The 16,050-nt window shown below is 51.1% G+C and overlaps 3 non-coding genes across 3 annotated transcripts; 2 read left to right on the top strand and 1 right to left on the bottom strand.

The window, feature by feature from the left end:
- The first annotated feature begins 641 nt into the window (after positions 1–641).
- Positions 642–713, top strand: TRNAC-GCA. The gene has a single exon. It is a non-coding gene; the product is annotated as a tRNA-Cys (tRNA).
- Positions 714–4,950: 4,237 nt separating this feature from the next.
- Positions 4,951–5,022, top strand: TRNAG-UCC. Its single transcript has one exon. It is a non-coding gene; the product is annotated as a tRNA-Gly (tRNA).
- Positions 5,023–14,459: 9,437 nt separating this feature from the next.
- Positions 14,460–14,531, bottom strand: TRNAG-UCC. The gene has a single exon. It is a non-coding gene; the product is annotated as a tRNA-Gly (tRNA).
- Between the last annotated feature and the right edge of the window lie 1,519 nt (positions 14,532–16,050).

Raw genomic sequence — 16,050 nt, 5'->3', positions numbered from 1 at the left:
CTCTGGGTAAAGGGAGTGGGAGCGAGGACTCAGATCCTTTCGCTAGCCAGTTCCACCAGGGTAGTGTATAAGCCAGGAAAGTTCCCCACAATAGCGGGACCATTTCCCTGCTTACATAAGCTTAAAACTCAGCTCAGCACTCGCCATGAATTAAGCCCGGACCTGCTGGATGGGAGACAAGAATTCTCCCACTGAACCACAAGTGTGCAAAATATGAAAAAGGGACCTATGCATTTATGGCCCCTGCTCGCTGCAAGAGCCCCACTCTGCTGCGGGGCACAGGGGCGTGGCTGACACTCCCGGGAGCTCTGTGCTCCTGGTCAGAATGCCATTATTTGGAAATGAATGAATGAATGATATGGGGATTAATGGGTTCTATTTACATGTCCCCTGTGTTTTTGAGGGTTTGGAGCAATGCTGGTGAGGTTAGAGGGCACAGAGCGGGGGAGCAGGGTGTGGTCCCAGATCAGTAATAGTTGTGCTCTGGTGAGACTGCGCAGGTGTGGTGTTTACATGCAGTGATATTGTTTAACAAACCCCCATTTTTAAAACCACCCATGTCTGAGAATGTAAGAGCAGTGCTCTGAGAAAAGGTGTGTCCATAATCTTCAAGACACTAAATTCAATGATATTCCCCTGTAGGGAGTATAGCTCAGTGGTAGAGCATTTGACTGCAGATCAAGAGGTCCCTGGTTCAAATCCAGGTGCTCCCTAAGAAATTGCTTCTTTTAATGAACATACATCTCCAGTATGTTCACGAGTCCCACTGAGCGGGGATGTGAAGTGAATTTAAACATTCAACATCTTTCCTGCATCCGATGAAGGGAGCTGTAGCTCACAAAAGCTTATGCTCACATAAATTGGTTAGTCTCTAAGGTGCCACAAGTCCTCCTTCTCTTTTTCCCGTTGAAATGTACAAACACCGAGCAAACGTGTCCATCAGCTGAAATCTATTCCAGTCCTCTGAGGCTCTAGTTTATGTTTTCATGGATTAAACAAAGGTATAATATGACGGACACTCGCAGGTCCGTGTTCTCCAGGGCTGTGCTGTGCAGAACAAGAACCACATGCACTTGGGGCTCAGGAGTCTGACGAGCAAAGACACCTTGGGCAGGCCGAAGTCCCCAGCACCTTGGCTCCTCCGCACTCAGCCAGCAGCAGCTGGGCCCTCAGGACAAGGCACAAGAACAAGCCAGTGGCTCTGAGCAGGAAAAGAGCCCCCAAGAAGCTGGTCAGAGCTGCCAGGATCCCCAGAAAGGCCACCATGCCCAGGGCTACAAAGAGCCCTAAGAAACTGGTGGCTGCAGCAGGGACCAGAACGGCAAAGAAAAGACCCCAAAAGGTCAAAGCTGCCAAGCCCCAGAAGGTGGTCAAGAAGCCACCGCAAAGCAAGACAGGAGAGAGCCAGCCTAAAACCAACCCCAAAGCCAGGGTTTGGCTCAGAAGGTGGCCCCTGAGAAAGGAATGAAGAGATTTCCATGGGGAAGATTCCTGACCCCCAGTGGCTCTTTTAAGAATCACCATGGACCTCCCAGAGAGCACCAGGTCCCCGAGGACAAACCACCCCAAGGAGAGTAAAGTTAGTTGGTGACAGCAGGGAGTGTTTCTCTTCCAGAGGGGAAGTGCTGGGTTTTGTGAAACACCTCCCGGGTGAGTGATGCGCTGACAGGGCAGCTGCCCAGAGCCCCCACATGAGTTCGTTCTCTTTCACAACCAGCCCCGGCGGGAGTGTGTCGCTGTCACTTCACCAGCTGTGCAATAGGCTGCGTGTGCATCTCCGCTTCGCCTAATCCCAGCTTTTAACTGATTCCTGTGACGATAATTTCACAGTTACTCTGCCTCATTCTAGCATTCTGGACACATTCAGACACCCTTCAGAACTAAAAATGCCAAGAGAAAGTGGACATGTGGGTAGCTTAAGTCATTCAGTTGAGTGTGTGTGTAAAAGGCACAACAAATTAATTTTAACCACATCTTTCTTAACTTCTTTATCTATTATGTAGCTCATCGATTGTACCAAGTGGATCGCATTGCCCAGAACATATTTTAGAGTTATTTAATTCACCCTTCCCATTGCACGTAAAGGTGTTTGTTTCATTCTGTGAAGTGCGTTGGTAGCTCCAATGATTGTTAACTTTCTCTGTGTGTGGGAAGCACAACACATTCATTTAGTGATGCTGAAAATGTTCCCTTCTCCCTCTAGCACTGCCGCAGGATCACCTGCCCTTTGTAAATTAATCTGCGCCTGTGTCTCTAGCAGGAAAATAATGTTTTTGTGGGGAAAAACCCCACATTTATTTAATAACAGGGACTGATACTGAATGGCCATACGATGGCACCACATCAGGAATGCAAAGCAACAGGCTCCTGGTTTGCACATTGATGGTGACAAGCGATTGAACTCGACTCCCTTCTGTTCACAGACACATTTGTTTATTTCTCTGGGAGCCAAACATAAGTTTAAATGAATTTCTAGGGCTGATGAAAGGGGGCTTTGGGATTGATGCAGCGTTTAGTGGTATAAATAGCACCATGGGCTGGACAGGGAATGGACATAGACGCTGAGCTGCCTGGTAGCAAACCCTGGCTTCCCAGCTGCAGCTGGACCTGCTGCACATTTGGGTTTTTGGGTTTTGTGCCTGGCACAGGGCTGCTGGTAGAAGTGCTGATGCCATGAATGGCTGCACAGTGCTATGGCATGATGCCCACTCACCCTATAGCAATGGAGGGGCCATTTGACCCCCAGCTGTGATGCAGGGAGAACAGGAGTTAGCATCAGATGCCTGTTTTCAGGCTGTAATCTGTGGGCATTCTGCTCAGTGGGAGGGATCCTGGCAGCTCAGACTCAGGGCTGGAAGAGGCCCCTGATTTAGGGGGTGGCTACAGGGTTTCCAACGCTCTGATGTCTCAGACAATCTGTCTCTCCCAAAGCCTCAGGCCTGCGGCCCCAGGGAAGGCTCCTGCACTGCTTCTGCTCCTTCCATGTTCTGGAGAGCAGCAGCAGTCCAGGCCAGGGCTGAGCCATGGGGCATGAGGTGCTGGGTGGGTGGCAGAGGCTTCAGGAGCCCAGAGCTGGGGCAGATTCTCTGCCCAGAGAAAGGGGCTGAATGGGAAATGAAGATCAGGCCCCTGGTACCAGCACCTTCATTGTTCCTAGCAACCGCCCTGCTACTCAGTTGGAGTAACAAGTCACCAGGAGCGGATGGTATCACCCAAGAGTTCTGAAGGACCTCAGAAACGTGAAATTGTAGGACTGCGACCTGTGCTTTGGAACCTACCATTTAAATCAGTGACTGGAGGGTAGCTAATGTGACGCCTGTTTTTCAAAAGGGCTCCAAGGGTGACCTCGACAATAACAGGCCAGTAAACCTGACTTCAGTACCGGACTTCAGTAAAGAACAGAATCGTCCCATGGTCTGCTCACACACAGCATGTAAGTCAGCCCATTATACTATCTGAGTGCTATGGCCAGACACTCTGAATCACACTGCAGGGCGACACAAGTCCCAGACTTTCCCCCAGAAATGTGTGTCTTCTACTGCCTAACACTCTGCTGGATAAAACACGCTCATAGAAAGTCCATCATTAATTAATATAAAATGATGTGCACAATCCCACATGGAGTTTTCCAAACACTTCAGTCCAAACACACTGGTCTAGATAAAGCAATAAAACAAGTGGATTAACTACAGAAAGACAGATTTTAAGTGATTAAAAGTAATGAGGGGTAAAAGTCTGAGTTGGTTACAAAGAAATAAAAGTAAAACACAGCTAACACCTAACTCGACAAATGGAGTGAACTCAAGTCAAAGTCTCTGGCTATGTCTACACTGCGCACCTTACAACGGCACAGCTGTGCCACTACGAGTCTGTTTGGGCAGGAACTTCAAGCTGCTTCTTTGACGAGATGCAGATTTTTGCCCATACCCTCTTTTCTGCTGATGAAAGGCCACTTCTTCAGGTGATCTTGTTTTCACCTGGCTGGGGCGTTGGCTAGCCTTTTGTCTCTGGACAACTGTTTGCGACCTTCCTCCAAAATTGTCTTAGTCATATCATGCAGTAGAATCTTATAACTTCACATATAACGTTGCCAGACATATTTGACCAGGACATAATATCAGCAAATTATGAGCTTTTAAATGATATCTTACAAGGCATACTTTGCACAAACTTTGACATTGTCCAGTAAAAGGATTAATAGACTGTCACACACACTCCCTGGGGTCACCTCAGGCCCAGTAACTGCCCCTGTCCCCACCTACCAGTGACATCTCCCAGCGGTGACTCCCTCCCAGCCCAGCATGCGGGGAGCAGTTAGATGGCTGGAGTGGAGGGGAGAACCTGCTCCTTTGGCCCTCGCAGATGGGAGTTGGGGATCAGTCACATCTGGGTCCAGAGTCGCCATTGCTGCAGCAAGAGGCACAGACTTGGGGTCGGGAAGTGAGGCAGAGCCCTGGGCAGGGGCTGGTCATGTCTTAGTTGCCCCAGCAGTCCTGCTCTGGCGGTGATAATCCCAGGCCCAGAGCAGCTGCTGCTGTGCAGAGCTGTGCATTGCTGCTCCTGCCTGGTTCAGGGGGAGGAGCCCAGCTCTGGGCCACAGTGTCCAGCCCCTGCCATCACTGTTGGGTGTGTCTATACTATGGGGTTATGCCAGCATAGCTACGGTACCATAGCTATAGGCCCTGTAGTGTAGACTTGGCCCTAGTGTTTTTCACAGAAGCTTTATTCCCTAGGGAGAGACCCAGGCTTGGCGGCTGCATTCAGTTCATCTACCCCCAAAAGAGCTGAGGCCGGAGATGCTCCCCAGGCCCTTTCCCATCTTTCAGTCACTCTGGGACCGGGAACCTGTCTGGGCTCAGACAGGCTGCCTCCCACCCATCCATCCTGCTGTGTGGCAATGAGTCATTTTGCTCGCACAAGTAGCACCATGGAGAGTATCTCTCAGCAGATGCATTGGTGGTATAGTGGTGAGCATAGCTGCCTTCCAAGCAGTTGACCCGGGTTCGATTCCCGGCCAATGCAGGGCTGTGTTTTGTTCACATTGTGTTCGAATCACATGGTCAACGCAATTGTCAGACAATTTATGTCCCAAATCCCAGCAGGTCGTTAAACGGGGGGTGGGGGCAGGACTATACAGTAGCTGTAGGAATTGCCATCGTGTACTATGAGAAAGTCAGAAACGCTGGGAACGTGCATCAGTGCAGGGGTCGATGTCACGTCGGGGTGGTTAGATGTTCGGCTGTGCGTGTGTGTGTGTGCGTGTGTGTGTTCTCCCTGTGTGCTGCCCCAGCTCTGCGCAGACAGCCGGCACTGCAGACCTCCAGCGAACCGCCCAATGACCACAAGATCCGTTAAGGTGCGAAGGCACCAGGCCATGTTTATTGTCGACAAAACACAGGACTAGTATCCCGCATACCCTACCGGACCCCTGAGACGTGTGCCCAGCTCAGTGGACAGTGGGACTTTCCGTTCCTCCCTAGGGTAGACAAAGACACTCCCTCTGACATACATCTTTATACCCTGATGCAAACAAGTTACGTACTGCCCCTCTGACACAGTTAGTTACTGCCCCTTGACGTGGCTAGTTATCACCCATCACCTTGTACATGTTGGGTCGATCAAAACATCTCCATGACGTACTGTCATCCTGACCTTATCTTTGAGGAGGGGTCAGTGTGGTCCCGTTATCCTTGGGGAATGTTTTTGTGCCATCCTTGATATCGGGATGTTCTGGTACCACTTGATAGCGGGATGTGTTTGCGTGAGTGCTCTGTGCCCAGCATTTCTTAGGAACGTGTATTTCTGCAATATTAGCCCTGTTCCTGCCGGATTCTGTGAGCAAGGCCTGCCTCTCGCCCACAGCTTGTCTTTGATTTCTATCAGTAAAGCTCTGACACTACTTTAGCCCAGGCCTCAGGCCTCATACCAGACCCCTGATACAAGGGCTTCTGTCTCAGGCTCTCTTCCTACTACACAGGAGAGTCTGTCTTTTGCTGGTGCACAGGGAGAGGTTTTGCCGTTTCATTGTGATCAAGTAAAAAACTCCCATCTTGCCCCCCTGCTGCTGCCCCAGCTCAGACCCCACTGATACCCCCCAACATGGGACCCACAGCCTCCCTGCTGGCAAAGCCTCCTATAAATGAGAGACAAACTCCCCAGTCTCACCCTTCTCCCAGCTGAAACCACCCTGCAGAGCCCAGAGCAACCCCCTCCCGGCTGGATCTCCTGGCAGTCACAGTACCCCGTCATCCCTGTGGTGCAGGGGCAGCTGCCAGTTCCTACCTCATCAGTACAGTGGTGACTATCCCCACCTGTCACATGGGGGTCTGGGGCATGAGTCCCTGATTGGAAAGCTGTGATTTTAACACTAACTCAGACCCTCTTGCTGATCAGCTCTGAGCCAGTGTCACCTTTGGGTGGCCTAGAGTTTATGTCATGGCCCTTCTCTGGTGCGTAAAGAAAACCCAGAGAAAAACACCTGGAGACCCAGCATATAGTCTCTAAGGTTTTTCAGCCAGGATAGCACAGGCTCAACCTCCCCACATTCAAGTCCCCAAAAGAGCAAAAGGAATAAACTTAATTCTTAAGTGCCAGCTTTATAAAATCTTACGCTAATGAAACATGAATAATAAACCACTGTAATGTAATTTCTACAACACCAAGTGGCTACTTTATAATCCACCAACATTATCTTCACAGTTATACGTAAACATCAGTACAGAAAACTTCAATCCAAACAGGTCAGTCCCCACAGAAACACAGTGAGAAGAAACTCAGAGTTACCCCAAACCTTAGGTGGAGTTCATGTGAGTCTCAGAGTCTTTGATCACCAAATCTATACAGTCTGATGAGTCAAAAGCAACATCTTCCCTCCCAGTCTTGCTTGGAGAAATCTTCAGTTGGAATCTATGCAAACTTTTCCTCCTCTGAAATCACTAGTTAGCTAGTCAGCTAACCAATTAACCAAACATGCCATTAATTAGATCGATGTTTTTTTTTAAAAAAGCCTGTGTGACGGGGCAAGGCCAGATGGCTATAGAAAAGTAGTGGGAGATAGATATTTTAGCTCCAGGCTAAACAAATCCCTGGTACCAGGATAAGTGAAATGGCAGCTGCTCCAGGTCAATTAAGACACCTGGGGCCAATTAAGAACTTTCCAGAAGGCAGGGAGGAGGCTAGGTTGATTGGGACACCTGAAGCCAATCAGGGGCTGGCTGAAACTAGTTAAAAGCCTCCCAGTCAGTCAGGTGGGGGTGCATGTCAGGAGCTGCGGGAGGAAGTTGTGCTGTTGGAGAGGCTGAGTAGTACACACCATATCAGGCACAAGGAAGGAGGCCCTGAGGTAAGGGTGAAGTGGAGCTTGAGGAAGTGAGGGCTGCTGTGGGGGAAGTAGCCCAGGGAATTGTACATGTCATGTTTCTAAAAGGTCAGCTGCCATAGCTGATACTAGTAGGGTCCCTGGGCTGGAGCCCGGAGTAGAGGGTGGGCCCGGGCTCCCCCCCCTTTTGCCCCCTGATTAATCACTGAGACTGGGAGACAACAGAGACTGTGTGTCACGGAGTCCCTGGGCGATGCTCTGGAACTGCTCCCTACGAAGCCAAACAGGACTCTGGGGAAGTCTCCTTTCTGTGAGCAGCCTGTCTGCAGGACACACAGCTCACACAGCTTCCACCTTCCTGGGTCTGACCTCGGAGCATTCAGCATCCTCTGCCCCTCCGTGCGCTTCCCACAGCGAGTCCGCCCAGGCGGGGTCCTGGGGAAGCCAGAGCGTCCTGCACCCCAACTTCGCAGTCAGACGTGACTCTCAGCCAGCCAGTAAAACAAAGGTTTATTAGATGACAGGAACATGGTCTAAAACAGAGCTTGTAGGTGCAGAGAACTGGACCCCTCAGCTGGGTCCATTTTGGGGGGCAGTGAGCCAGACAACCCCGTCTGCACTTCACTCCATGTCTCCAGCCAGCCCCAAACTGAAACTCCCTCCAGCCCTGCCCTGCTCTAGGCTTTGTCCCTTTCCCGGGCCAGGAGGTCACCAGATTCCTTTGTTCTCCAACCCTTTAGCTCTCACCTTGCAGGGGGGGTAAGGGCCCAGGCCATCAGTTGCCAGGAAACAGGGTGTCGGCCATTCTCTGTGTCCAGATCCCTGCACACACCTGCCCTCTAGGGCTCTGCAACGATCATACACCCTTATCCCGCCCCCTAGATACTTAAGAACTCCATAGGGGAAACAGAGGCACCCCCACACTATTCAGAGGAAACATTAAGAACAGTCCCACTTTGTCACACTGTGCAAGGAAGGATAACTTCTCCTCACCTCCCTCGCTGGCTTATGATGAAAATGGCTCAGCAGACTGTGACCCTTGTCTCTAGAGGGAGAAGGGTTACATGGAGGGTCACAGTGAGCCTCTGAGGCTAGCGAAATCCGCCAGGAAACGCGGGACCCACGGAGGCAAGGACAGAGGTTTGTCACACCTGATACAAGACAAATACAAAACTGAGAATAGCAAATAAATGAGTCTTTCCCCATTACCACACGTAAGAGAAAAATAGGTGAATCACAGTGGGGATACAGTGCAGGGTGCTGGGGCTGCTGGAGGGGGCACCTGCGGCAGGGGTACTCACTGGAGGTGTCACTCCCTGTCCCGGTGGCAGGGGCTGGTGCAAGCAGAGGATGCAGCAACAGCCATCCCTGCAGAACCCCCCTCCGCAGGGCTGGGAGCAGGGCCTGGATGGGTGGGATCCGACAGCTGCATATGCAGGGGAATGGACCAATCAGCTGTGGATGCAGGGGAAGGCCAATCGGGAACTGGACCAATCAGGGCTCTTTCTGAGCTACATCTGCTTTGTGAAAACCCAGACATTAACTCTTATTGGCAATGTCTGGGAAAACCTGGAGGTCTGATAACACTACCCAGGAGACTCCAGCATGTGACTAAAGGCAGCTCCAGTCCTTTTCTCCCTTCCTGGGGATCAAGGTCACTTTGTTACAGAGAGATAAAGAAGCCTGAACCCCCCAGGTCTGACTTAATGTCCCGATTTCCCAATGTCTCCTTGGAAGAACCAAATGTCTCCTTAGTCCCAGGTGAATGGGAGAATTCAGTTCTCCCGGGGAGCAGTTCTGAGTCCGTCACGCTCATTTCTTAGCTTACGGTGCCACCGTGTGGCTTTCATTTCCCTCCTCGATTTCATACAGAAACACAGTTTTCTTTGCACAAGTCACTGAATAGCAAAATCTCTCTGTGTCACTTCTCTGACCAGGGGCATTAAATTCCATTGGAACTTTCTCTCCTACAATGCAAATAGCAAATGGGACATGGCTACCTTCTGCCCTGAAAGTGGGATCATGACTCTCCTCTTTCTTCCTGCTGCTGTTGTTATTTCATGGAACATATGGGATGAAAGAAGAGGCTGACTTTACTCCAGGGTGGCAATCCCAGTTCCAAAGGAAAGCCTGGCCCTTGCTATGGAAATCCCTGGTGTGCTGGAGATATGACTGGGAAAGGCACTGTCTAAATGCCCAAGTTGGAGAACTGACAACTATCTACAGCAACGTCACTGACCCCCAACACCCTCTAATCATGCTCTGGACAGAAGGGAACTTGCAAGCCAAGAATTCTTGTTCTTCATAGAATCCTAGAAGATCAGGGTCGGAAGGGACCTCAGGAGGTATCTAGTCCAATCCCCTGCTCAAAGCAGGACCACCACCAACTAATAGACACAGTGACGCTGCAAGGCAGCTGGGAATATCAATGGCTAGAAGTGACTTCCCAAGAGAACACAACTGCAACGTAGTGAGAAAACTGGGTGTCAAGTTCTGGTGGCCAAGTTGCTAAGGCCCCCCTCTTAAAAAAATCCATTTGGGTCTCCCGACACAGGTTTGAATCCCTCTGACTACGGAGCATCCAGGTTATTGTTGCTGTGGTTTAGTGTCTGACCATCCGCCACCCCCCTTTCCCCCCCTCCTCCCCGCCACTGGACCTGGGTCTACTCTCCCTCCTTAGAGCCCCATGAGTATTTTGGTGTGTGCTCGGAAGGGTGAGAGTAAAACACCCACCACAAACACAGAGCTTGAAGTCTCCAAATTTAAAAGCTACAAAAGTCAATTCTTACTAGGCCAGGCAAAAATCAGGACACAGTAACCGATTCCGCTTGAGCAAAGCAGGGTCGGGGGTTGTTTAGTCCTTGGGAAAATGCATCACTCATTGCTCTAAACAGCAGCAGCAGTGGCCGGGGAAGTGCGAACACGGAGAAATCATGTTGGTATTCTCACCCTTGGGATAGCTACAGAGCGGGAGCCGAGCATGTGACGCCCCCGGCAGCAGGCTTCTGTGCATGACTGAACGATGACTCGAGTAATTAGACTGCAGAGAGGGTTTCCTGTGCTGGGTTGAACCCTGTGTTGGGGAGTGGGCTGTTTCGGCTGCCGTTTCTAATCTGCACAGTAAAGCATCCCCAGGGGTCACCAGTTGCTATTAAACAATCAGGAGGGGCCTCTCGCTTTGCCGTGGCCTGTACAGAATTAGTGGCATTAAAGCGCTGCCCAGGCTGGGGAAGGGGGTTGAGATGCTGGCATGGGGAAAGCCCATGGGGTGCTACGCTGGGTGAAACCTACTGGGAGGGCCGCGTAGCTCAGCGGTAGGGTGCGAGCTCTGCCTACACTAGGCCCTGGATTTAATCCTTCGTGTCTCCAGTGTCTTTTGTCCTGCCCAGCTGTGATGATCTAGTTACGGCACTGCACTCAATATCTGGTGGGGTTTCCCTGCACAAGCTCAATTCCTGTTCACTGCAGGAGGGACGCGCCAGTCTCATGGAAGGTCAGTGGGGTTTGTGCTCCTAAATCCCCTTGGCTCTGTGGAGATTCCTGTGCCCTGTGCCTCTTGGGATGCCGGTTGATGATGGAGAAGGAGGGAAAGGTTGCCAAAGCACAGACTGAATGCCAAGAAAAAGGGGAGCTGGAACAGCTGTTAGTGTGGGGGTGCTGAGCTGCACCCCCCTTACTGCTGTCTGCACCCCTCACTGCCCCCTACAGCTGGGGCTGGGAGCAGGGCCGTGGCTCCGGGACCGGGGGACGCGGACAGGGGTAAGGTGGCCAAGGCTGGGGCCACAGCTGGGGGCGGGTGCAGGGCCAGGAGCGGAGCCCCAGGTCTGGGGGGGGGCTGGGGGGTGCCCCCTACTTCCCGCGCCTATGGAGTCGTTCGGTGTTGGAGAGCGGAGCTGCAGGTGATGCTCACACTGCAGAGACACTGCCCCCTTGAGGGGACAGGAGGCAAGTGCAATGGGTTTGGGGTGCTGCTGCAGATGGAGAGAAGAAATGCTGGGGTAACAGAAAGCTGAGACCGCATGAGGGGCAGGCGAATGGCAGCTCCACCCAGGGCCACGGTGCTCGGACTAGGGGTGCCGGAACAGGGGAGGCCAAGGGGCCAAGGCCCTCGCACTTTTCAAAGTGGACGGGCCTGGCCCATCCACTTTTTGCCATGGGCCCAGCCCCCTGGCCCCCACTTTTAGGAAGAATCCATGACCCTTGCCCTGGACTGTGCCGGGGAGAGAGCAAAGGCAAACAGGGACCCAGCCCCCTGCGATGTCCCTCTGCTGGGAGAAAGCCCCAGGGATAAGTAGGAGCTGGGTCGGGAGTGGGGTGGAGGGTCCCTGGGGGCACAGAGGAGCTGAAGTCCCCCAGAGTTCGGGGAATTAGGCAAGGCAGAGTGACAGGGCTTCACACCCTGCCCAGCTGGGGCGGAGGGAATCGGCATCTACTGGGGACGGAGGGATGGAGCTGCATCCGCAGCCGAACGGGCGGCAGGTTGGGACGAGGAACCTGGAGAACATTTCAGTCTTGATCTTTTTTTGTTTGGTTGGTTGGTTTGGTTTCGCTTGCGGCGATAACACGTCTTTGCAAGATGCTAAAGCTTTATGAAACACAGCATGCACTCGCCGGCGCCAGACCCTAAGGACCGAAAAGCCCCATGATTCCCCCGTGTGCCTGGGCTCTGAAAAGGGATTTGGGTTCCACTCACTTTATTGCTGTGGCCAGTAACTTAGCGAGACAAAACCATTTCCCTTGTCATCCACTCCCAGCTTCTGGCAGCTAGAGGCTGAGGCCTCTCAGAGCATGGGGCTGCATCCCTGATCATCAATGGCTAATAGCCATCGATGGACCTATCCCGTATGAAATTATCAAATTGTTTTCTGAAGCCAGTTATAGTTTTGGCCTTCACAACATCCCCTGGCGAGGAGTTCCACAGGTTGACTGTGCGTTGTGTGACATAGTTCCCCATAAAGGCTCATTTTCTCCTGGTGAGTGGTTATGAACTGGGTCCCATCCCCTCTGACTTGTGCAGATTATAGAATCTCTGGCTTTTCCTAAATGCTGTGGGGCAAGTTCCTGAGAAAGTGCAGGGGAAGAGAGAGCAGGAGGGGAACGGCAGAGAGAGTGAAGGAGAGAAATACCAAGGAAGGGGCAAGAAAGGGACTAGGAGCACAAAGAAACACTCAGTGGCTGAAGCCAAGAGGTTGTCCCAACTCAATCCTGTGCATCACAGGTGTACAGCGAGAGGGGCAGTGGCAGGTTTCCTATGACATTGATGCCTGACCGGTTTTAATGGTTAATCCTTGCATTGATTGCCAGTTGGTCCTGACTAATGAGCTGAGGGTAGTCAGGTTCTTGTCCCTGATTCAGGCTACACAGAACTAAAACCAATGCGTTCGCTTTCTTGTCGGGAACCTCCAGGGGTACGGCGAGGATGCTCGCACTGAGGGCAAAGCCAAGCCGTCGTGATTTTTACTAGAATCAGTAAAAGAGACAGAAAAGCTCCAAACCACAGGCCCAGACAGCAAGAATCCAGGATTGGGGATATCGGGAGTGTCATTCTTTGCATATGAACTTGGACTTACGTACTCACATCCTTCCTTGAGGACCTGGTGATGAGAGACAAAGGACCAGCCCTGTCTCTGGCCTGCCCAATGAGTCCAACGGTCCAGGTTCCTCAGTGCCCAAGATTGATGGTAGATAACAACAGAGCTGAAGGGTCAGAGGATGCAAAGCAAACCCCTCAACACGGTGGTTTGCCCTATTATAGGGCCTGAGCGCTGCCATGAATATTCATTCTCGTGCCCAGCCTTCTGTGTCCAAATCTAACTTCCTCGCCCTCATAAGACTGGGGTGCACCTATCCGATAGGTTAACCTATTAATACATATTGATGCCGTTTAACTCATTATCACCCACACCACCAGTTGCTCAGGCGAGTTGATGGTTTGATATCTGCCAACGATTCTATCCTAAAATGTCCAAGCCCAGGGTCACTTCAGTGTTCCTGCCCGGTACTGTTAGTTCCCAACTTCTGCTGTTGAGTAAGCTATTCCTAGGTCCCCTAAATCTAAGGGTAACTGCCAGGCCATTTATCTATGGCATGCCAAGGGTCACAGGCCTACAATACTTATGCTAATGTCTTACAGGATACAGGCCTGTAGGTGCCCCCTGTTCCTGCTGAATATAATAAAGAGTAAACTAGCCCTCTAGGCTACAGCGTAATGGTCTGAACTTTAATTCTAGCAATCTGAGTTCAACTAGAGGTGGGATCTCAACATACCTGAGCTCTTCCTCTCCCCCCTTTCTATTATTATTTTGAAAGGTTTGGCTTAACCTCGTTCTTCTGCTTACCTAACTGTATTACAATTTTTGGTTTATTTTTATTTTTCCTTTACACCCTTTTGTTTACATCCTTATTTTTGTAACACAAGAGAATCTGCAGCACCAAAAATGGACACAAAACTTTATATTTCCACTTTCTCCCCATCATGCATGAGCACGAGACAAACACCTCCAACAGCTGGAATTATAACACCGAAGACAAGTCTCAGAGGGGTAGCCATGTTAGTCTGTATCCACAAAAACAATGAGGAGTCCGGTGGTGCCTTAAAAATGAACAGATTTATTTGGGCATAAACTTTCGTGGGTTAAAAACCCACTTCTTCAGATGCATGGAGTCATGGTTTTTTACCCACGAAAGTTTATGCCCAAATAAATCTGTTAGTCTTTAAGATGCCACCAGACTCCTCGTTACTGAAGACAAGGAGATACAGATGCATGTCCCCACGGTTTCTGACTTTCTCAAATGACACAAGTAAAGCCCTGTAAATCCGCGGCTCTCTGGGGCAGGAAGTCTCTGGGACGAAGTGGAGGATGCTTGGTGGTCCGGGGCTTGGCACAGGTGCCCGGTGAAGCCCTGCAAATCTGCGGACAATTTTTGCAGATTGTGGATACAAACTGTGTATCTGCACAGGGCTCTAGACACAAGGACGACTCCTACCGCTCGCTCTATAGTTCCTTGCAACCCCCCACTGTGTCTTTAACCACCTGCTGGGATTTGGGACATAAATTCTCTGACAATGGCGTTGACCATGTGATTCGAAGACAATGTGACTGAAATGAAGCCAATTCCAGACAAGGACAAAACACAGCCTTGCATTGGCCGGGAATCGAACCCGGGTCAACTGCTTGGAAGGCAGCTATGCTCACCACTATACCACCAATGCATCTGGCAAAGCAGGGGTGCCCAGGTGTAGCAGGTACTAGCAAAATGACTCACTCCGGCAACTCTAGTGAGCAGGATGGATGGGAAGGAGGCAATCTGTCAGCTCTACGCCGAGACAGGGTCCCAGAACGGCTGAAATATGGGGAGGGAGGTGCTACATCCCAGGGTAAGCACCGCTCCTCTCAGAGAAGGGAAATGAAGACAAATCACCCCAATGACAAACCTTAGCTGAGACAGCTGCTTTTAAAGTCAAGGTTTGTGTTAGCTCCCGCTGCACACACAAGGGTTTGTTGCTGCTGTTGATTCCAGTCCTTGGGGTCTGTGGGGATAAGCCAGCTTGTCTTAAGGGTATTCGTCTGTCACCTCCTCTGGGTGTTTGCTACACGCAGGCAGCTCCGGCTCCTGGGTCTCTCCCGGGGAAATAAAGTTTTTGTGCAAAATAACAAAACTTTTCACTGATGGCAGGGAAAGGAAAAGGCCACAGGAAAGCGCCAGGACATAAGGAATGTAACAACAGGATTCCTCTAGGCGCAGTGACTCTGACAAGTGATTGATCTCCCCTCACTTGTATTTGAAGAGCTGTTTAGTTTTACCCATGGCAACCTGCAAGGCTGACACAATCGTATCGATTGTGATGCTATGAAACAAGTGTTTAAAAATAGTCCGAACTTGAGCTGTCTGTTACGAAAGGCTGGTGTCCCCAGTTCAGTTCCAAACGAAGCCCCCTGGGGTCCCTGCACACGGCAGTGGGAGTGAAAGGCTGGTTTTTCAGGGGCTCCATGGGGCTGGGAGGGGGCAAGCTGAGGTCTGTTACCTCTCTGGCCGACAAAAAACTTCTCTCTGCTCAGATCTGGCTTGTCGTAATGCCCCAGCCTTGTCTGATAATTAGCACTGAAGTTCAGCAAACTGGACCTGTCGTTCTTCTGTTCCACCATTGTAGGTTCTCAGCTGGGCCTGGCCAGTGCTACCAGAACTCAACCAGTCAACTGATGGGGTGGAGCCTACAGACGCTATCCTGTTCATGATGCCAATTATGCAAAGGGGGGTTGGTCCTGCTATTGTGGGGAACTTTCCTGGCTTCTGCACGATCCCGGTGGAATCGGATAGGGAAAGGATCCGAGTTCTTGCTCCAATTCCCTTTACCCGGAGTTGTAAGAGACAACAGTCTGTAACCCACTAGTTTCCCTTTGACTGGAGAGGCATTAACAGGCCACTTAACACGGAACCGTCTCTTACAATATCTATTAACGCCTTATGATAAATCTACCCCACCGTGTATTCTGTTGCGAGACTCTCACTGACCGGTAGCAGTCTGGCACTGAAAGTTTCCACAGTGTGATCGACACTCCCTTCCCCACTGTCAGTCCCAGTCTCGTTTTCCTGTCCCTGTGCTGGAGGGCTGGGGCGAGTCCGGCACACAGATCCAGGAACGTGGCCTTGTGCATCCGAAAGCTGTGCAGCCACCGGTCGTCATCCCAAACCCGCATGACGATGCAATCTCACCAGTTGGTGCTTGTTTC

Source organism: Chelonia mydas, chromosome 28 (assembly GCF_015237465.2).
Source record: "Chelonia mydas isolate rCheMyd1 chromosome 28, rCheMyd1.pri.v2, whole genome shotgun sequence".
Classification (NCBI taxonomy): domain Eukaryota; kingdom Metazoa; phylum Chordata; order Testudines; family Cheloniidae; genus Chelonia; species Chelonia mydas.
This window is presented reverse-complemented; position numbering and strand designations above follow the sequence as displayed.